The sequence below is a fragment of the Bombus huntii genome, chromosome 9, assembly GCF_024542735.1.
Source record: "Bombus huntii isolate Logan2020A chromosome 9, iyBomHunt1.1, whole genome shotgun sequence".
Taxonomy (NCBI): Eukaryota; Metazoa; Arthropoda; class Insecta; order Hymenoptera; family Apidae; genus Bombus; species Bombus huntii.
Window position 1 is genome coordinate 8,124,871 of NC_066246.1, and position 22,366 is coordinate 8,147,236.

Here is a 22,366-nt window from a genome sequence, read left to right on the forward strand (position 1 = left end):
AACACAGTCTGTGCTAGTGCAGTTTAACGTTTCGTTGTCGATATCTGTATATTTTTGCAAACTTATGCGCTCGTCACTTTGGAAAATTTGTGAAATGTTCGCGTATAATAACGCTGTGTTAATGGGTTAATTACCGTGCTATAGGGCAATCGACAAGAAATCATTGCGCAGCAACGAGGTTTCGAAAGCAAACACGCTCTCGCGATTAATAGACAGACCTACGTTCCAGTCAACAAATCACTAGAATATCTATCGTAATTACACTGTACAGGATACAAATTGACCAGTCCGCAGTTATAGGTCGATTTTATTTGCTGTAGATGTAAAATACGCGGTGCCTTTCCCATTTCTGTTAGCGTTCCGTGCCGGAATATTAATCTTCGTTTGTCGGTTGGTTTTTATGTCGTTGCAATTTGACGTGAAAAGCATTGTAGTTTTCTTCGTGAATTTCTTTCGCCCCGCTCTCTTACGCTACGTTTACCGCTCTTTCGGAACCGATGGATCGAACTTTTTAATAGAATCTTTGTATTCGTGTATCACAAATTCCCTGGTTGAAAAACGTATGTGTTCGCTATTCAAATGTATTGCGACGTATTAATACGAGAATGAACAACATCGGGAATTTGAATTCTTTAAAAGGAATGATGGACGACGAGTGCAATAAAAATGTGTATGTTTATAATAAAATACTAGTGGAAATGAATTCACAGAATATGAAATACAGAGTATGAAATAACTAAGAACATAAAGTACACGAAAGAATTAAATATTCAGTATTATAAAAAATTGTGGATTCGGATAAAGAAAGATTCATAAGAAATTCATTTTATCTATACAAATGTTTAGAAAAAGTAGAAGTATCTATACACGTTATTGTTCATTTATACAGACAGTAAAAATATGCGCTAGATTATAAAAAGTGTGTAAGAAAAACATGAGAGGTTTATTTTTGTCGATTTCTTTATTTATGTATCACTTGATGCCTAAGAAAGTTGGAATACGGATAAGTCGTTAGATTCAAAGATATAAATAGATAATAAATTTATGAAATTTCCTAAAGAATCACGGATATATTTAATATTTTAATAATTGATACTTTTTAGATGGCGATTAGAATTCAAACATAAATATTTAATCAATCAAATGTGGTATTGATCATTGATTAAAATTTGCAATCATGTTTTTCCTTACAGTCTTCAAACACAATGTAATTCTATTAAAAATGTTAAAGATTTTAACAAATATATTTCATAGTTATCAATAGTTACTGGTCATATTGACATAACGATAAATATGTAAATGAAAGGATATTTTAATAATTGTTGTATAGTTCAGTTTTGTCACAATTATAAAAAAGGACAAACTATCTATGATAACATATTTTTCAATAAACTATCAATGCACAAATTAGTCCTGAAGAGTGCTGCAGTTTAACAATATGTACGCAAAAATGTCATCTTACTTGTTGCATTTTTGATGACGCATTCAATTTGATACATACTGTATCGTAGTCCTTTCATGGTTCACACCATTCACGGCTCAAAATGGCATGTAATCGATTCCGGCGATAATTATACGCGTCAATAGTTGGAGCATGACCATGTGACGTTCATTGTTTCTCAGCATGATGATTTCTGCCGGTAATGATCAATAATATAGAGAAGGATATGGAACGCGTCGGAAATAGGGCGTATAGAGAGAAACAGTGTGAAATGCTAGCGGACATGAAACTGCCAATTACTGAAAACGCGATCAAGACTGATGGCATACAAGTAAAAATTACTGCGGAATTCGTTTTGCACCGGAGAACGTATTTCTCCTGGTAATTTTGAATTACATCGTTCTGAAACATTCATTGCTGAGAAATGTTCACTTCCCGTCATAGTCAAGATACAAGTCATTCAAATTATAATACTTTCTTCGTAATAAGTCACATAAATTTTGAATTGAACAAACGATAATGACAAATATATTAATTTCACATAAGAAACATATATTAACTTTGATTCATTTCTTAAAATTCGTTCGGAAGAACTTCAATATCAATTCTGTTCGACCAAATAAAGCTACTACTTTCTCTCAAGTACTTTCTCTCAAAAAGAAGTAAACATTTACATAGTGCATTTATTTCTTTTCAATATCTTAAAAGATAATTGTATTCAAACGTAACACACTGACTCGAGTATGACTACTAAATTTATTACGATGCGCTTAATATCATTCACGTAATATTCAGAACGTCAAGATATTGTAATGAAGTTAGCAAACCTAACTAGAAGCTAAAAATACCTGCTGTCAGCCTTATCGCCGATAAACTAAAAAAAAAAAACACAATTCTTGCATGACCTGTAAGCTATAAAAGAAGCTCACAAAAAGAAATAGAAGCATGACAATTTCATAAAAACTTTTCGCGTACGGCCACGATCGTACGAGAACGTTACGATATAAGAAGAAGGAGAGCGCGGTGCGTTCTCGAGACTTTTAAGTTCATTTCCTCAAACTACGAAAACCGTTTAAAGTACGAAAACCCTAAAGCTATCCAAGCGTAAAGCAACGACGGCGTAATCAAATGGAGACCACGTAAGCGGTCAGCGATCGTTTTTATCTATCCGAGTTTGCGGCATGCAATCAGTGAGGCGCCCGTTGACTCGTGACGCTTCCGGTCCAGGCTTCCGGTCCGTGGAACCGCACCGTTTCCGTTCGGCTGCCCAGCCCACCGATCTGGCCGGTCGTCGTCGTATATCGTGGATCCGTGTCCGAGAAGCACTATCGAAATCAGTGCCAGCGTCTCGTCAACGTGAAACACAGGCGTCATACCAGTTCGATCCCCGGGGATAATCGAGTCGAGTGATTTTCGTTGTTGTTGCAGAGCAACGGCGTGGCGCCTCGTCTGCGTCCGTTCTGTGTCGATCGAGGATCGAACATCTAATGTACGTGCCAGAAACGAGGTTACGCGCGATTTTCGAGCCAATCTACGGGCACCAGACGATCTGGCTGCTTGGAAATTGATCGGCTAACAAGTCGCCCGAATCGTATGCGATACTCTACGATGTTCAATTAGTTACAACGTGGAAAATACATGCATGACGCGTGTTATAGGCGATAATTGTGTGCGCAGTGATTTCGTTCTTTTTCGTTCTAAATTTCATGGTTCTTTGATGAATTCGTTTGAGATGGATGAAATGGTTATTGGAGAAAGGATGCGTCTATACCGGAAACTACTTACAAAACGATCGTGATCGCTTAACAAGCCTTCTTTAAGTTATTTATCGCTGAAAGTTCTTCGCGAAAGTGTTGAAAGTTACGACTGATGATGGAAATGCATCGTTTTACAGTGCTTTCGATTTTTATGTCTCTCTGTCGCGAAAGTTTCGATTAACGAGTGCTTCTATTCTCTGAATGAATTGTATACCAATCTCAATCGAACTGTAAGGAATATCGGCGTTGCTGTGAAAGACAAAATGCAGGGTATTATCGGTGTTATCGAAGATGGTTTAATAGCATCCATTATCTTTATATCTTCGTCGCTTTTTCCAGAGAATATCAAATATTATTGAAAATTATTCGTAAAATTTATTATCGTGAAATTTATGACCATACCTCCGTAATGATATTTTACAATGAATAATTTCCGTTAAAAAACATATATCGAATAAATATTAACAAGTATAAAGAATGAACATGATTATTATTAATATCTTATCTCGTATTCAGTTCAAAATTACCAATTATTATTCTTGGAATATTTAGTTGAATCAGGCAACGATACACGAATACAAAGGAAAACTTGAAAATCGAATAAGAGAAGCTTATAAAGCCATGAGATACGATAACAGAGTATCAAGGAGTACATTACCGTGCTAGATAGTAATTCGAATCGATTTTCAAGCAACAAAAGCCATTCACGATTTCAATAATCGTAACATTACAAACAGGCGATTATTCCGAGAATCTCGCGCTTGATATTCCACATTCGTTGTATGACGACGTTGGAAGAGCGTTCTGAACGGTGAGCCGAACGGTAAACAGCGTTATGCACGTTTCTCGAGCGTTAACTGAACATGGGGAAGCGATGAGCCGGTTATATTGCTGAATATACACCTAAAGTTTGGATCGCGATGGCTGACCGGTGTTCTAATCTGGCCGGAGGTCAAACTGGATAATCAGCGTCGATCATCGTCGAGCGAGAAAAGTAGTAATCGCTGAACTAAGCAAACCGGCGCCGATCCCCCGTGTGTACAGGTGTATGTGTGTGTTTGTGTTGCGCTACGTTGGACGCGAAAATGGCGGTGGTACCGGGTAAGAATAAATTGAAAATGGGCAGTGCGGGCCGATACTACAGCGCCTATCTCATCTACGACGTGGCGAACTCGTGCCTGGCCGCGTTGCACGCCAAGATGCCTCCTCCGGTTGTCGTCACGCGAACCAACCCTCCGTCTCCTATGCACGTCCAGAACCCCCGTAAGTTTTCTTCGCTTTCTGTTTTCTATTTTCCATGGCAGCTGCTCCGCCAACGAGAGTGTGTTACGTCGAAAACCAACCCAGTCGCTAGCTACGTTTCAGCCGTCAGAATTTTACCATTGTATCGTAATTATGAAGGAAATAGCAGTAGGAAGGAAACGATAGGCAGGTTATTCCGAGATAAAGAACGGGTTTCGTTTCGTGTTATGACCGCTTTGTCTGAAGTTTATGCAGCAATTTTGTATTTGATAGAGAAAAGTTGGATATAAGATGTAGGAAGATGAACCCATAGGGTTTCGAGGCAACACCTATAACATTAAAGATTCAATATTCAAATGCGCTTAGTGTTCGTAAATGATAGTAGCATGTTATAGTAATGACTAGAGTGGTAATACTTTTCAACGCTATAACCATAGTTTATATCAGTAACGTAGTAGTTTCCTTTAGAAAAGAACTACTACATACAAAATAGTGATAAGTACAGCGATAGTCCGAGATAAAAAAATAAGGAATATCGATATAGACCAATTTAGTATTGTAACACAAGGTTACTGATTGTGGTCTTCCCTTTTAAATTAATATTTTGTGGTTCTAAAATGTCGTTATCAGGTTCTGTACGTTTCATTTTCATAGTATCAAATTTTGTTCATATAAAGGCACTACTCTAAATAACACGAAACTTAATGTACCTACTTGGCTGTAATTAATTGGTATGTAAATGTTAGAATAACGTGTTAGAACAATACGCTGCTTTTCGCAGTGTAGTGCAGATATTTGACCAAAATTTCTCGAACGTATCTCGATAGAAAGCTTCGTAATACCAATTACCTTCATCCTTCTGAAGAAATTAATCTCATCTTCCCTTTAACGATACCGTTGACGTTAAACCGGCTAACCGTCGATTCTGAGCAAACGCGATAATATCAGCCACGCTAACTCTCTTCCAATCCCCTCAGAGTTGGGCTTTTCTTCTTCGATTCTTTCGTACGCCTACTTGCTCTCGATGGGCATCTCTCTTTTGTTCTGTGGCAAGTGGCGCGCGAGGCAAAGAGGTAAGAAGGCATAGGTGCCGGCGCAGGAAAGGGTGGAAACACCCTACGAGACGGGATAGCGTGTCTGTTTTGATTTATAAGAATTCGCCACGAACCTCTAACCTACCTTCCTAAGTCTGGCCTCACTCCTGCCTCTTCTAGATCGAGCTAGATCAACTCCCCCACCACCCGTTGCACCTATCTCGCGCGTGAATAATAGGCAGGTACCCAACTACCCGTCTTTCCGTTAACCTCGCCTCGTCCTTCACGTCTCCTTCTTCTTTTTCTTTATCCTCCCTCTTTGCCACTGTCTCCCGTGACGGTGCACCGATCATTCTTCTCCACGGACAACGGACGAGTTTCGCTTCGTTGTCGGTCAACTAAACTATCTATCAACGAACGTTTCGATCGTACAAGCCTCGATATAGAGTATGGTGGAATCTTTGGATGATATCGTGGTGGTCGTGTATTATGTACGTTGTTGTCCAGTTTCGGAGTGAGTTTTAAAGCGAAGCTGTTACGAGTCTCGCTCAACCGATCGAGGGCCAACGTTGCGTCGAGGTAATTGTGATTTATTTTTTCAGCCAGTTCACGTTGAAACCTATTGAATTTGTGTTTTTTTTTCTTTTCTTGTTACTTCTCCTATTTAGATAAAGAGAGTAAATATGCAATGTGATACAAATTAATATATACAGAGTTTTGGAAAATTACCTCGTTGGGATATTAATATACATATATATCTCCAATATCTTTTTATATTGGAATTATACGCAGATAATTCAAGATTCTTTATTGGTATAATAATATCAAATATTTAACTCCACTTGCAGATGTTGAATCGGGCTAAATTTTCATGCATAAATGAAACTTAGCGGTGAATTAAACACGCTTGTGTCATCTTCCAATAACAATGCATCTCATTTATATTCTATCAATGATCCAATTTAGCTCTTTATAAGCTCTTTGTATAATTCTTCAACCTTTCTCTTCATCTATATATGGCTATTAATTTCTTGTTACGAAATAATCAATTTGACGTCGAGTATTAAGCAACGAATTGCTAATCATTTAATTGAATCTTTATTACTCTCGAGTTTTCTGTTCTCAGTAAGTAAAAGCGTGTGAAATTTAATTCTCAGAAAGTAAAGTCCTCGTTAATTTTACCAGTAGATCAATAAACTTACTCCTACAAAACTTCTATTATGATTTTTACTTTTTTTATAAGTATATTACATCTACTTGTATTTCTCAGAAATATATTATTTTTTGCGTGAATATTTCATATAGAAACTCACGGGGTACTTGAATACTTGTTATAAAAAATTTTCATGGATACATTACATGCACGATGCAAAACTTTTCGAAATTTAATTAATACTGTAGTAATCATGACTTGGTAAAGTTTGAAAAAAATCCGGACACGTATTGCAATCGTGTATTTGACAGATAGATCTGACAAGGTACCTGTTAAAAAAATGTACGTTTTCCTTTCGATTCTATTTTCATCATACTTTACATATATCCATAAACTTCGAAACTGCTTCAAGTTTCATTCTTCGGAATAATGAGGTTACAAGAGACATAAAAATTGTACAAAGAATTCTGAATACACTTTCTCACGCGTCGTTTCGTCGCTTCCTACGAAGGAACAACACCTCGATCGACATTCTAACAAAATTTCAGGAAAACCGTTCGAATTTGAAAAGGAAGAGAAAATAAATTTGTCGAAGCAGTGAAACTTTCCTTTCCCCGTTTTCCCTTGTTCTTCGTTCCTGCATCTCGTGAGCGCGCACCGATCGTTCTTCTCGTGGACGACGGTCTATGTACTTCGATCTCGTCATTGGTCAACGGGACGATCTATCAACGTTTGTGCCAGAACAAGAACCGTTACAAAACATTAGCGAGTCACGGAAGATTTTGCATTGACGTCTCGCAAACGTGTACATATATCGGGACGTGTCATCAATCTTTTTACTTTAATGCATGCCAGTTAGACTCCCTGTGCCGTAGTCGAGACGAGTCGCGCAATGCTCCAGAGATGATGTTCGTCCATTTTCAGATGTCACACCCTAGCATTTGTAAACGTTACCGTTTGTCTGTCGTAATTAAACAGTTTTACGTAATGAGCTTAGCTCGCGAGCCTGACATCTTAGATTCTAATATAATGCACGTTAGTAACTGACATATTATTTTCGTTTTGCAGAAAAAGGTTAAATCGTGTATTCTTTAGCATCGTCAACGTAGGGAATTGAAAAAAGAGAGAAATATTCTAATTTAATTTCTGTATACATTTTCCACGTTACAAGGTGCTAGAATAGCTCTATGCTGATTTTTCAAAATCGTTTGAAAATCTAACTCGCATTTCCTCTCTTTGCAAAGGGAAATAATGTAATAATATGTCGATTTTATTTTCACCTCGCAAAGCGAGAAAATGGTATTGAACGCGTTTCGAAATATAGAGAGTAGTGTAAGAAACGTGTTCCAAGTATATTTTAATGTTTCTTGTTAATGTTATGAACGTGTCTACGGAGACAACATCGTGCTACAGCGTAGAAAAGTCGTTGAAAAAAAATGCTCACGGTGATCTAGACGAGGAACAAATACCGTTATTGGTCGGTGACAGGAAATGAAATGTCTACAAACTTTTTCGATATACGCTTGTCGACCTACTTATTTTCTGAATGAAAGCTTTCATAGTTGCACACCGTACTAGCATAATACAGCTGTCGGTTTTAATCTATACAATTACCGACGCTTCTAAAAAAAAAAAAAACTTTTCGTCTTCATACACGCCTTACGTTTTCCAATAATGCATCTTTGAACGGTTTCAATTTATCGAGGTTCACAGAAACGCACACGACAAAAAAAAATTGTATTCAGGTTCGTATTTTCATGCCTAAAAATTAAAAGTGATCTTCCGTTACGCTAAATGGTATAGACGTTTCCAATTAGTTTTTAAATCGCACAATTTCAAGAGATTATTTTATGCTTTATTAATACAATGTATTCACGAGAATAAGAATGCGTTAAGAACCCTTGAAACGTAAAAGCGTTACGTTAAATTTCACCCGAGATACTTGGTCCATTTTGTACTATACTATACATATACGTGAATTCGTGGAGGATTAATTTGACTTTTCAGCGTAACATGGTAAATTGTTTCATTCGTTGGTTTTGAGAACGATTACCTCTGAAAAATTTCAATCTACTGTCTGAAACATGTTAAAACTTTTCCATCTCTGTTACTTTCATCTCAAAATTTATTTAAACGATATGATGTAGTATACGTTTGGAGCGTTTCGCATTGGTGTTATTCCACTGTTATCGACTTTATTCCTCACTCGAGAAATCATTTTTATATTGTACCATGCTAATATAAGTTTTTATCCTGAAGACAAATTTTATTGCGTTTTAGACAAGATTATAGATAAGTTTTTGTCGCTGAACATTGTCAAACAAGAACTATGTTTAACAAAGAGATAGAAATAATACAGTAACAATAGTATTGTGATAGTCACCCTTATTTATCATCGAATCATATACACATATAGTCATAATCGTACAAAATCTTATATGATATTTCTTACGAGCGTTCTTAAAGAAGAGACAGTTTTCTAAAGAAACTTTCATATGGCGGATAATTGTGGCAAAGTGATAAAAACGAAGCACGCTACTTCCTCTATTCCCCAGACACGGATATATCGTTTTGACAAAAAGAGAAAGGTTGTATCACGGAATTCGGTAATGAAGCTAAAAAGCTTTGAACATTGAACACTCGAAGCGAGCACTGGCAAGCTGTAAAGCGAATTAATGTGTTCTCGTTATTCGCGTACGGTGTTTCACTGTTAACTCGTAAAAAATTTTAATCCTTCGGTTAAGCCGTGATTGAAAGTTCAATCAGAGACGAAAATTGCACTTTGAGTAGGTACGTGAAAATTCTACAGGTCGTGTACCGGCTCATAAACAGAAAACGATTCCTCGAGTCCGAGACGAGTGTTGGCAGCAACGCGTATAACCAGCTTTCGTGCACGTTCAAATTTAGATAAAAATCAGCAGCTTTATGGCCGGTAGATTTTTTCGTCGATCTGCCCGGCGTAAATGCGAGGGTAGTTACGAAACACCCGCCGTGCCCGGTGAAAATAACGAATTAATAATGAAAATACTTTCGTTTGAAAAGGGCGTGTGTGAAGATCTTAATTTAAATGAACAGTAAATTTCCGATTGCGCGGAAGCCTGATATTACGTACAATCCGGCCACTGTCGCCAGCCGGTTCGTATCGGTAGCTCGAATTATTACCTTTATCTTAATTAAAACGGAAAGAGGTCCGTGAGCCATGCAGGTCGCTCGTAATGCGTCTTACTTTGATTGCAGAAACAATACCTTGCTAACCTCGTGGTCAACGATCTATCTATCGCTTTCATACCTAGCAATTCTCATCTTTTCTCTTATTCAGATATTCCCATGTACCCTAATGATTCTATTAGTTGTCAAATTATTTAAACACCCACATATTTGTATCATATTCAAGAAAAAATTTGTATATTAACGCTTAATATTTAGATTTTAATTCGTTTCTTTTTTTTTCGCTGTTCGTAAGAGATTCTTAATAAGAATTTCAAAATTTGTGAAATCAAAATAATGATTAACTGTTAACGCTTATTAGGAGAAGATCATAGTGTCAGATGACTAATTTTAATGAATATGTAGCAGTGGTCAGAAACTTCCTGCCTCTATATGGAAGTAACTTGGAAAGAGAAACTGAATACAAGAGTTTCGTTTGGTGTCCAAACACTGGGGCTCTCTGCTTATTGCCATTGATAATTTTTGAGTTTTGATCGTAGCAATCATATTTGAAATATTTCTGAAATCAAATACTATTAACTAGAATATATGACGATCAATAATTGTCTCTATCTCGAAAATTCGACAAAACATAGAAACCAAAAGTTCAGTATACATAATCATTGTGTAAATATAAAGTTTCTATAGTATCAGATATTTCACGCGACCGTATTATCAAGCATTTTCTGCAGATTTCGATTTTCGTTATAAATCGGGAGCATCGTTCAATTTTCTTCGACGCAAATGAAAAACATGAAAATGCAAAGTATTCATTATTGAAGTTTCAATATCCACCGGTAAAGTGTTGCACTTTGTTCCAGCCGGTCTCTCAATTTAATCGTGCTCCCGACTGTACATTTTAAAATAACAATCCTATTCCGGGCCACGAAAATTTTATACTCATACTCTCAGATATTTGTGGGGTCAGGTCAGTATTACTCCCTCGGGCGCACCACGACGGTCCCCTTCTACGTAAAATAGTTCCGCGCAAACCGTTCGCGAGAAATATAACACTCACTTCCAAAAAATCGGTTTACTACTCTGACGATAAGATAAAACTGGACGTCGCATGCATTGCGCATAATGTGTCTCTTTCGTTATTGCGCCTTAAACGCAACACGTAGACGACATTTGATAAATTTTCAGAATGCTGCGAAGCGTACATCTAACAAGTTGTACAAGACATTAACGAAAATGGTCTTGTCATTCTGAAAAAGTTTCCATAAGTGTTTAAATACTTTCTCGAGCCGTCGTGCGTATATAGCAGATGTAAGATTGTAGGATTGCTCCTTTTTTTTTTTAAATTTGTCTACTTAAATAAAAGCCATTAGCCAAAACAATATCGAAAGAAAAGCGTAATGAAAATGTTATTCGTATTCTCTAAAATAATGCAAAGTAACGTTCGTATTTCAGAGATGAACCGTGTGACAGATCTCGTAGCACGTAGTAGAATCGACGATTCGATCTGGATCGATTCGTACAGTAGATTTCTCGAACTGGTATCGAAATTTCATGATGTAACGACATCTCGGAAGGTAACAGCGTTTGGAAAGCATCGAGCTGAAATGTATTGGCGGCATGGGTGCATATATCGAATGTATGGATGGAGAAGCTTCTGGTCGGTTTGTATCGTAGGGTCCCAGTCAAACGTTGCCCGCTTATAAGCTCTCTCCTTGGCATGTGAAAAAGAAGGTGCGCGATAGAGGAAGGTGAAACTATCCGCGGACGCAACAGTAACGAGAAGCCGATGCTCGTTTTTCAAGGAACGAGTTTCAGTTTGACGTAATGGCGGATCGTAGCAGCAATTTTATGAGATGTGAAATTAACCCTCTAACTGACTGGTTCGGACCAGGTCAAGCCGAAATCAGTTTGCGAGACGAAGATTCGAAAAACCGATCGTGTATCGGGTCAGAAAATCAATATCATTGCGAGTTCTATCTAGCGAAAGCAAAGGGAACGTTTCAGCATGCCAAATGGAATGTTACGTCCGCGTATTGATTGACGCTGGCAAAATAGGGGTTGTACGAGAGATTCGACTCGTACAGTTATTAGAGTCCTACGAACTATTCGATTACAGGAATTTCATAGTTCGCTGCTCGCACCGCCACCGTTTTATGTAACTATTATTATACCTGTTAATTCGACTGTTCCGTGGCTGTTTGCGCGGAAGCGCTTGCCGTTGCTTATGCGGGACGACCGTTCCGCCAGCCAACCAGCGATGTCGTGCGTTAAACGCCTGTAAATTAAATAAGCCCGCTCGAGAAATAGGCTTCCGACGAAATCTCTCGAGGAAGTGTGATTAACTGGATTTTTTCGAGCAAGCGGTATTAACGTCGCGTTGAGTAGCATTGCGCGTGTTAAGAAGGGTTATAATTAGATGTGCTTTGAATTACAGACTTCGTCTCGTTGTTTTCTCCGCGATCTTTGTCAATAAAATGGAGTTGTTTCTCCGTCGAATGTCGGCGTGACGGTGTTTGCTATTAATTTTGTCAAAAGAGAACGTTACAAAGGAGAATGAAGTTTGGAGTTGGATCGCGTAATCGAACGCCTGACTGATAAGTCATTAATGTTAGGGCCGGGATACTTGGAATAAGTTTCAGTTTATTTCGCCGCCGAATAAATTTAATTTCCTCGAGTTTAAATAAGATTTAACCAACGAAACGTCCACTTTGTTTCCACCCTCATTTAACTTTGAAAGCTTAAATTCCGCGCTTTCGAAAATGATTAGTCGTCCCACGAAATTCCCAGCTTCTGTCCCGTCTGACAAGACACTTCTATTCAGAAACTGCTTTTCATATTACTTTCGCTATATTCCAAGATAAAATTAAAAGAAGAAGAAAAAGCGAGCGGAAAAAAGGAAAACGTCGTTGGTAAGAACAACGCGTCGTACTCGTAAGAAGTTAATTTCATTTCTGTTGCAACTTTCTTCGTGACTAGACGTATTCCCGGAGGACACGCGCGGATAGAAATACCGAATTTCCAGCAGACAGCTTAGCAATGTACTCACATGGATTAAACGGAACCTTTTTACATTATCCGACTACCGTCAGGAACATCCGGCTTTTTTGTTTCGTTCCGCCCTCGATCTTGCATCCACGTCGCCCTTCCATCATTTTTTTTACGTTCGTTCCGCTCCCGTTTCCCTGCCCCACACCATCCCCGTCTGGCGTAGCGTTGATCTCTTCTTTACCTTGGTTGGGCGTCTTATGGTCCACTGCATCTTGCAGATTCGTTTCCTCGGCTTAGCCGTTCTTGCCGGATCCAGCGCTGTCGCTTAATTACCAGCCGTTTACGTCTTAATTGTTAATTTAGCGCGTTACGTTATTCTTCGCGGTGCTCGTTAAAGGTGAAAATGCGGGTCGGTTACGTCGCTAGACGGGGAAATGAGATTTCTCTTGAGAACCGCGAAACGGAAACGAGAGAAACAAGGACAGTACAGGGCGGACCGAGCGAAGAAGAGACGAGAAAGAAAAAAATGGAAGAACGCTGCACTTTAACGCGACTATGCCGTTAATGGAACGTTGTAAAATGTATAGAAGAGCGAGAGAGAGAAAAGAGTGAGAAGTATAAAACTCCGGCTGCGCGATAAGAACGGTTGAAAGATAACAAGTTTACTGCCAGATGTTAACAAGTGTCTCGTTTTGAGTACTTTTCGCGAATGCTCCCGATTGCTGCGCGAAACCTTGCGAAAAGTCGCGCCAATGAGGGAAAATATTTAACGTACAATGCCAACAAACGAACTGCGTTCGTGCTTATCAGTAACTTTTGTTCCCTTTCATATTTCTAAGGTAAGATAAACTCTGTGTACAAAGATGAGTCACTGAATAAGTTATGTTCAATATAAGAAAATGAAAAACGTATGAAAGAAACTCTTTTTAGCGTCGGTATGAACTACGAATTACTAGTTTTCATGATAATTGTCAAGAGTTTGTATACATTTATCACAGGAAAAAATTCAATTTATGAATTTGTGGTTTCTTCGATATATTCTAACGAGATTATTTCTTTATTTTCAAGACTTCCCAGCTTGATTTTACGGCATTTGTGGTATCGTGCAAAAAAAATGGCTAGTTTCAAATTTTCTTGCAAAAATTGAATATTGATAACTGTTACGTCGGGCGACCCTCTACCTAGACCAGGCCATATACCGCGGGCCAGACGAGAACCAGATGTCCGCTCATCCTTGCTGCGTATCCTCAATAGTCTTAAGGACCCATCATAAATCTCAGTAATTTGCTAGCTAAGGTCCTTCAGACCCAACAAATATCGTTTTTCCAAATTATTTTCTAAAGACTATTGTCTACTACAGCTTGACAAGGGAAAGTTAGTTTTTCTCACGTACGATGCTTCCTACTAGCAACTTTCTATCGAGGTCGGCTAAGACCCTTCCTAGTCCACCAACCTTCGTTTATCCAATCAGGAGCAATGTATACTGCTCTCACTTTCCTGACCAAAAATGTCACGAACAAATCCGATGGTCCCGTGCACTAGACACACCCATCGCTAGCTTTCCTCCGACACAGCATCGTCACTGTACTTCACTTCTTCTACACCGCTAGAAAAGTCAACAACTAAGTACAAAAATCTAACGCCTAACGTCTAAATCTAAGCACAACGCTAGAGGAGTATAATTCACATCAACTATTTAAGTCGGTTCTCGGGAATATCGAACATTCATTTCCTCTATTCAGCATCCTCTAGTGCTACGTCCACTAACATATTAAATTCAATTATAAGAGCCTTGCTCTAGTGTTTGTATATCTATCTTATCTTCGTGCGACAAGTTGTTATCTACGATTTATACCTACTCAACAGTGTAACTTAAGTGTTGGAAATATATAATTTATAATTCTGTGAATCATAGTATTATATTAACTGAATCACCCCTGTTGTCTTAACCGAAATCAGAGGATCGATCAACTCGTGGTGTCGATTACTATAATCGTAACGGGAATTTACGACTCCCGTTGACGTCTCTGTTCGCGATTGCGTCTCCCCGCGATTGGTCGAAAATACAATAACTGTGACACGTAGGATTAAAGTACAATTTTGATATTTTAGCGCTGTATTTGACGAATTGCCTGATTCGCCGTTGTGTTTGTTATTTGTACTGATATACTATCCAAAATGTACACAAAAATATTGTTATTTTCCATTTCATAAATTTAAAACAGTAAAAATTTTATCTGTAACCGGTTGTGTTAGAATTAATTGAAACTTCAAAATTAAACAAACAGTCATATCCGTAAAATTTTAATACTTCTGCTATGCTAACAGTGAAAATTAGTGCATTTATTACGAAACGCATACTTTATTATTTAATAAACTCCGTCTATAAACAAGGCATACAAAATTCGTTCATTAGTTGACGTATTAATAAAACCAAAAGCGATGTAAACAGAGATTTTACATCAGGTCGACTACCATTCAAGGCCACGTTTCACCGTGGAAATTTAATATCGAGGCCTATTCATTATTATGCTTTGCTGAGCATGCTCCTTAATTACATCACTTAATATGTACTCAATACGTAACAAAATGCGGCACAAGTACCAGCGGCAAGTCATCGAAGTTTCTCAAACGCTTTGCCAGAGATTCGATATAAGTATTCCAAAGTATAGTAATTCACGTTCCTACCTGTGACTGCATATCGGTGGTCAAGGTCCTCTTCTCGTTAGGTTAGACAGTGGTATTTTCCCTATATATTTCAGGGTCGGTGAAGAGTGCAGGTGCTCTCCTACCTCCGTCTCTGTCTTTCTCCGTGACCCTTCGCCGTTCGTTCTATCCTTCTTCGTCTCGCTTCTTGCGCAACCCACAGGAGAATATTTTGGTCACGTAGCAGCCATCGTTCTCTCTCAAATGCCGGAGCTTCCAAGCTCCGCGCTCAGTGCACCTCTCTGAGTGATATTTTGTCATTTAATCCTCTCTCGATGTTGAACGCCGTGCTCCTCGACGTTCTTCTCTTCTCCCTTCGCACGGTCTCTCTAATTTCCCGGAGAAGACACGTCGACTATTATCCATGGGCTGCTGGCATGTCCTTTGCTATGTCACCCTTGCCACCCGGTATCTATGCTGCCCTTTCGTAAAGTTTCCGAAGGTACATTGGTCTCGGCAGCAGGGCATCGAACTCCCAATCCTCTCGTTGAATCCCGATGGCGTAACAACGGCTTGTTCTGCGGGTTACACGAATGACCTAGCGACGATTTTTCTTCGCTGGATTCTGCCCTTTCCCTCCATCTCACCCCGCTTATCACCCTTCCCCCTCTGTTTTGCCTCTCTTTCTCTCTCTCCTCGTGCCATCACCCTGGCTCCACTACTTTCTCCCTTTCTTTTGGTCTTGTTCTTCTCCTCTCGTCTTTCAAACCATGTTCTCTTTCTTCCACCATTGTTGTCTACCTCCATTGTCATTCGTCGCGCGAGCGGCTCGGCCGATAGCGCGGAACGGATTAACCCGTCTTTGTCGATGATACCTAGAAAGGAGGAGCCTCTTCTTCGTCCATCGGAGCTGTGCAATTAACGTCAAACGTCCTCTCGTACGTTCGGCTTCCCTTTTATGCTTTTGAATCGAAGACGGCCGAATTAGAGGTTCGCTGGGTATCATTTCAGAGTTATTAACGTTGATGGCGGTGTTGAATTTGTGATATCGGACTGAACGTAATTTCGAGTTTATCTCATCGGGCCTGATCTAGATCTAGACCGGAGGAATGCGTTGCCGCCTGCGGTTCATTGTATTTAACATTTCAACGGATAGGAACAGGGACAGCTTTACTGAAAGCATAGAAAGGCAGTTTTGGATTATGTGTGAATTATTGGCGCACCGTTATCATACGCTGAATCTAACGTCACAGTAATTTTACTAATATTCGCGAGTTATTTCGTTGGCTGAAATAAATATCCTAGGTATTTGGCAAAATATAGTTTCGAGCGTTAATTGATTTTAAGAAATTTATCGATCACTCTGACAGCAGTTTTGTACTTTGTGAAAGTGTATTTGCCGTATTTTTAAAGCTACTCTAGAAGGTACAACTGGTACAGTGATTCACGAAAGTATTTGAACTGTGACTTGATGCCATGGATAACTTTCATGACTCTATCGTAGGTGTTATATAATATATTTTGCAACAGTAGCGCTATTAATCAGGTGCGAGTTACGCGATGTCTGCGACAAAAATGTTTTGTATAACGTACGTAATATATATACCTGTTCATAAAAGATGTCCATACGTATTGAAATACTTTTGTAGAGCCACTGTATTTTTAGAACGTAGAATGCTAGTATTGCATTGATCTTAAAATACCAAGTACATTGAAATATTCATTTTCTGAAACTAGCGAGTTTTAATATTCGTATTTTCAACGGTAGAACATTTATGTTACGTAATAGTAAAAATTCACAATTTGCTGAATAATTAGCGTGGCGATTCGCAAACAAAATTTGTTTCCATTGCCAGGGGAAGCTTATGGTATTAAATGTCGTAGAAACTTGCTTGTCGGCAAAGCAACGATTAAAATTCAAAGGGATTTAAAATACCCGCGGGTTGAGATATAATTATATCGCGCATAATATCGGGAAAAAGAAGCCGTACAGTCACATAAAGAGATAAACGCGGTACAAAATTATCAATTATTCGCGGGTAAAATTCTGCTGCCGGCCATTAGCTTTGTCATTATTAATTTATGCTTAAACACACAGAGTGTTCGCTTTTAACCGCGACATTAAACGCCGAAAAGAGGAGGACAAATGGTATTTATTTAGATTGAGGTAGAATGAACAAATCGAAATAAGCGATCCTCGCTCTTTGCACATAAACAGTGTAAATTTATAATCGCGCTCGAACATCGCTTTTAAACATCGCAACTTGGCGTACACAGTGAAACTAAAATAATTTCTGAAATGAAATGCATACATTCGGTCGCATACGAAAGTACACACCCCTTAAATATAAACTACTATAGAAAAAATTCTAACTCTACGAACTTTTTTGACGCATTAACACGCGTATTATTAAAATATAACACGATTTATTCGTATAAAGAAACGAAAAAATATAAAATACAAAATGCAATTAGTGTTACGATGTACGTATTATACGTACACGAAATTGTAAATATAATGGCATAATGAAAAATTATGAAAAATTTAACAAGGGTGACTTCTGTCATGAACTTTCCCACCTACAAGTGGCAAATCGTGAGTTCTAGATTCTTGTTGAGCAAATTTTTACGATCTTATAATTTGAAAATACTATAAATCCGCGATTTTACGGTTTTAGTTACATCAGATTGAGTTACATCAGACTGTTTATATTTTGTCAAATGTAATTTGTAGAATCCACCGTTCACATTACTTGTTTTATTGTCAAACTTGTTACAGTTACGCGAGAGAATTTATTGGCACCGGTAGCATGTAACTTGAGGCTTGTTCCGCTAATAATATTAGTTCTAAAATTTCGCTAATAATATTAGTTCAATTGTGCAAGTGGTCCCTGGTGAAATGGAAGGATCTTAAATTGCCATGGTGTTCGCACCATGATGCTTGCTGTTCGCAGAGGCAAATTTATTAGTCCCGGTTTCTATTTATAAACTAATAGTGATTTATAAACGACGGCAAAACAATGGTAAGGCGCAACCATGAATCAATGCCACCAGCGGGGAAACGTTTCGCGTAGTTTCCCGAAACACGTTAAGCCTTTGCGAAAATTAAAGAGCTTTCGTGGAAATTACGAGGGACACGGTAAATCAGGCCAACCGGTTACGTCAAAATTGCATACTATTGGGACACGAGGTATTGGGGAAATATTTAAGTTCAGCTGGAAACCCTCGTGTAACCGTAATATTATCTTTTTCGCCGTTGCCGCTGGATGTATTAGACTTTAAATTAAAGTCAGAAATGAGATACGAGTTTGGATACGAGCTTTGATGATATTTGAATTACCAGTGACGCGCGCCCGATCGAGTTGAATTCACTGTCATTTCAACCGTTATTCTTCTCAATTTTACACGTGTCATTTTTGACTTATTGTTAAATCCGACTGGAAATGGATTTTCTCTCTTTTAAATTAAGCTGGTCAATTTGAACAATACGACGGAAAATATCGTCACATCATGAGAGAAAGGGCATGGATTCGTTGTTTATGATAACTAAAAATATCGAAGCGATATTTTCTGCTGTATTTTCGATCCTTTAATTTCCCTTTTCGATACATAAGTATAATGATCAGTATGTAAATAGGAAAAATCCTAATATCAAAGTTAACCCAATCTTATTCCATTAAATAACTTTACAAGTTGACGAAAAAAAGAAAATAATTGCTACTGATATAGAGATTTTGTTGAAATATTACATTTCTTCTTGTTGGTTAAAACGAGAATCTGGTTCAGACGTAGAAATTCAACGACTGTAACAGGACTTTGTAATTTCCAATTTATCTTAATCTATTTATAATTAGTGTATATGTGTATACATGTAAATAACTTCTTTGTGAATCATAAACGTTTAGTCTTACTTGATGCTGTCTTACGTATAATTCGTGTCATGAATTTCAACTCGAGACATGTATTTGATATGTGGCTGGTAAAAAAGTAAGAAAGAAGAGACGAGAGGAATAGAGAAGAGGGAGGGAGAAGTTCCTTCGTTATGCAGCAGCTTTAAGTCTAGGCTATGACAAAAAGAAATAGAGATCAGCAGCGTGGATAAAGATAGTTAAACAGGTTTTACTGACAATGGATGCAGCGTAAGTAGGTCAGAGAATAATAGTAAGGTGGAGTAATGGTCTTGTTGAGTGAAACTGCAGGATGTAAGCATGCATTTCCGTTTGCGAGAATAGTTTGGTCTCATCTCAATTGCGTTTCAATATAGGTTGAACGTATTTCGCATTTTGCTGAATGCGAATACTTAAAGCCCGATCATTCAACAAATCAACTACTTAAAACTACCTCAGTGATATATTAATTACGTCGAGATCGTAGAACCGTAAATATATCACGTTTTCCCGTATAATACTATTTATTTCTTTAAACTTTTGTAGAAATTTGTATCATGTCATCTTTAGAGAGATGGAGAAATATTTCTTAAATGTTCTTTTATCACAGTTTCTACATGAAATAAAACAATAATTAAACATATGGAAATTAATATTCTCAGATATAAATCTCAGTGCAAAGCGACAAAAATAAGATTACTCAATGTAACACGAGAGCAAAAATCATCACATTCGTCGCTTGAAATCTAATTCAATCGCTTTCATTCTATATGCTCCTTCGGGAGAAAACCCGACTCCATCTTCCACTAATTTCTTAAAAATTAAAAAAAAAAGAAAAACAATTCGTTACATAAAAATTATCAACGGATCTGTACAAGCTTCCAAGTTTTTCTATTCGATCGACAAACCAGTGATTTTCATTTGCCGTTACATTTATTCCAGCGGTTAACGGCTATATTAATCGGCAGAGAGGACTATAGAAGGAACTAAAAACGGAAAGCCAACGACGGAGGAGGATCATATTCGCGATCGTAACTATACCAATTCGTTTCCCTGCCTATAATCCACCACTTTGCTCCTTTTATTTGCCGAGATAGATAAACGGCTTTCGTGTCTCTTGGAATAACCGGCTGCGATACTGCGGCATGAAATTGGACGACACTGTCACAAGAATCGCATTAGTCGTCGGGGAGGTAGCGTGCTGGAAAGTGCACACACAAGCTAATTACAGGACGACACGAATGTCTCTAATTACTTTTATTCCAATTCCAACGAAATTTGTTGGAGCGGGAATCCCCGTGGGCACGTATAGATCCCTCAGGTGTGGAAGTAGCCGCGGACATTCGTATGTATTCGCGTCTACGCGGCTACCTTCCCTTCCAATGTGTGCAGAGTGTAAATTCGCACGCACGTCTGTTTGCACGTGCACCACGTCTATCCGTGGGCCGCGCTTCCTATCGCTATTAAAATCCGCGATCGAGGATAATCCGCAAATTGACCGAAATCTCGATGACAAAGCGTCGCTAGTCCTGGTCAGCGGTTTCACGGGTTCGCGTACGATACACGCGTGCATACAACGCGCCGGTTTGAAACTCGATCGACCAAAATAAAGGTTGATTTTCATCGATCGGCAGCGTCTATCTGATTTTAACCTGCACTCATTCGCGCTCTTCAGCCGCGCGAGACCGTTTTGTTCTTTCGGTACGTGTACCGGCGGTTCCCATGCGCACGTTACCCGACAATGATTTTTCGGTGTTGTTCCGAAAATTAACGGCAGTTTTCACTCGGCTGTTCGTTTTCGTTTGTGTTTACGCTCGTACTGAATCACCCTTCGTAATGTTTTTCAGCCGTCTACAAGGAAAATCTGATTGTACAGTGTCTCTCACTCTCTGTTTCTCTTTTTGAAATCTTGTTGCTCTCATTCGCGCGAAATATTTTGTTCGCTTTGATATACCGTAGCTTAAAATTGAAAATTAGAAATTAGTTGTTGGCTTAAGATTATTCAAAATTTTAATTAATGATGACAGTGTCATACCATACGATATTGAACTTTACTGAAAAATTAGTTGCGATTTAGTTATTATACGGTTTCCCATCTGGCTATACAACTATATTTGTAAATAGTTTTATAGAATATTAAGGAAAGGATTTTTTGTTTGCATTGTATTTGTGTGAATATGAACATACGTAATTACGCATAATGACCCTTCGTTATTATAAAATTACGTATAAAAACCTACTAAGTGTTGGGATACGTGCGATAGAAAGTACAGAATTATCTATTTGGATTTATGAGATTTTACATAGTTCTGTTTTATAAAACTGAAAACAAACATAATGAGCATACCAAGAAAGAGTAACTATTTCACGCGAAATGATTCCAGTTTACCATAATGATTAAATAAACATACTTCAAGCAGTATTCGACGAAAGACACGTAATTGTGATTCAAAGTAGCCCGTCATAATGGACGTAGAATATTAATTAGCATCTAAGTGTTGCGAAGAAGAACAGGGGAAGAGGCAGAAGGAAAAAGTCTACTTAAGAAAGGTTAACTCGTTAATTCTGCCTGATGCCAATTGAATTTTTACGCTCTTACGAGGTTTTCAACGTCTGCGATATTGGCGTGACAAATATTAATTAAGTTCAGTATTCCAATAATTCGTTAATAGTCTCAGTTTTATTAAACATATATTATATAATAAAAATTAATAAGAAATAACGAAATTCATGTGTAAGTATATAATTATACCGAAAAACGAATTAAAGAAATAATTATATGGATAATGACAATCTATTTTACGTTATAAAAGTGGCACTGCAATAAAGTTATGTTAATTAGCAGTGACAAATGTGTCGACAAAGAAAGATGGAAACTGCTACTGTTAAATACATCGTCGATCGTACGTTTTATTCAGTGGATCCTCTTATTTTAGCAGTCCAAGTAAAAGCTAGAACGAGAGATCTTGATTTTCGATGGTAGTAGCGTGATAAACTTTCGCGTACATATATTTACAGTCGAAAACGTGTAATCCAAGTGAAATCGATAT

The 22,366-nt window shown here is 38.0% G+C and overlaps 1 protein-coding gene across 9 annotated transcripts in view; it reads left to right on the top strand.

Annotated features, from left to right (window-relative positions):
* The window catches only part of LOC126869231 (nucleolysin TIAR-like), a 585,963-nt gene that overhangs the window by 372,415 nt on the left and 191,182 nt on the right, over positions 1–22,366 (top strand). The window contains exon 1 of one of the 9 annotated variants that reach the window (XR_007690854.1): positions 2,725–4,461. The exons of the other annotated variants lie outside the window; for them this stretch is intronic. The gene's annotated coding sequence lies outside the window, so the exon portion shown is untranslated. Of the gene's footprint in view, positions 1–2,724; positions 4,462–22,366 lie in introns of those variants that run through there. 9 annotated transcript variants of the gene reach the window in all.